The 1268-nt window shown below is 46.8% G+C and overlaps 1 long non-coding RNA gene across 1 annotated transcript; it reads right to left on the bottom strand.

Annotated features, from left to right (window-relative positions):
* Positions 1–210: 210 nt before the first annotated feature.
* On the bottom strand, positions 211–719 carry LOC103264540. The gene is made up of 2 exons (XR_504577.2): positions 565–719; positions 211–443 (listed from the first exon to the last, which is right to left on the bottom strand). It is a non-coding gene; the product is annotated as an uncharacterized LOC103264540 (long non-coding RNA).
* Between the last annotated feature and the right edge of the window lie 549 nt (positions 720–1268).

Raw genomic sequence — 1268 nt, forward strand, 5'->3', positions numbered from 1 at the left:
GAGAGGCTGCACGGGCTTTGCTTTCCGCCGGGCCTCTCGCTCTGGGGCTGGGAGGCCAGACCCAACCGTGCGAGAGCAGGCACGAGGGTGGCTTCACCGCAGCGGCAAGACGGCGCTCCAGAACTTGACACCCGCACGAGCGGGCATTTTGGGAATGTACAGCCGCCGTACCATACACAAGGTCTGCTTTTCATTACATGCAAAGCCGAATAGCTGGGCAAGGAAGCACTTTTATTCTCGCAACACTTAGATCAGGTCACATAATAAAACTCTTCTAGAAAACAGTTGAAAGGCCAACCACCACCCCACACCCAGTCACAGGTGCTGGCTGCCACCGGAGCTCCACTCGGTCCCGCGGGCGAAGAAACGTCAGAAGGAAGTTCCGGCCCCATCACTGTTATCTTCTGCAACTCTCGTTCTCCTATAGACGGTAATCTTCGGGTCTGAAAGGCAAAGTCAACATTGACTTCCTCAGAAATAGTCGTTTCGTTTTCTTTGGCCTGATGAAAGGCGATTCCTCTTCTAATTGAAAATAAAAGTAACTACTCACTGAGAAATACCTACCAACACCAGATCTGAATTTTTGGTGAAAAACACTCAAGTCGAAAGTTCACAAAGTGACAGTTCCAGAGTCGTTTCAAAGAACGAATGCAGGCCACCCTGTACCTTTATCAGAAAGTATTAGTAACTTGAATTTAATTTCTGTCCTATTTTTAAATACTTTCACAAAGCCCTTACCGAAAGGATCATTTTGATCTCTAAAAGTCTGAAATTCATTCAGTGATATGGACCACTGTACAAAAGCAGATTTTGAGTGAGTAATTTCCCTATTCACTTTGTTTTATCACGAACAAAATTTCGTTTTCATGATGATACATACGAAATAAACATACAAACAGCAGCCTCTGACAGTTTACACACACACACCTGTCTTTCTTCACTTATGATTCTGTGGGATTAATCACACCTGAAAGGTGCTTCCATACGTAAATTTTAGCAGAAAGAAATTTTAGGGAAGTGTCACCTTGTAACAACAAAAGAAAAGCAGGAAACCGTAAAATGCAACGATCTGTCCTGTTCTCTCCAACAGCGTGCATGTGTTAGAATTCCAGACGGAACTTGCTGGAGGAAGTGGGTACCTAAGCAGATACTCCTGAAAGCAGCTGTCAGAACAGCTGATGGTCTGAGCTCCTGCGGAAGGTGGGCGGGCCGCTTGCCCGAAACACCGTGGCGGCGTTCCCTCCTGCAGCCACAGGGACGCCGCAGAG

The sequence above is a fragment of the Carlito syrichta genome, unplaced genomic scaffold (genome assembly GCF_000164805.1).
Source record: "Carlito syrichta isolate Samal-C Ts95f unplaced genomic scaffold, Tarsius_syrichta-2.0.1 Scaffold95873, whole genome shotgun sequence".
NCBI lineage: Eukaryota > Metazoa > Chordata > Mammalia > Primates > Tarsiidae > Carlito > Carlito syrichta.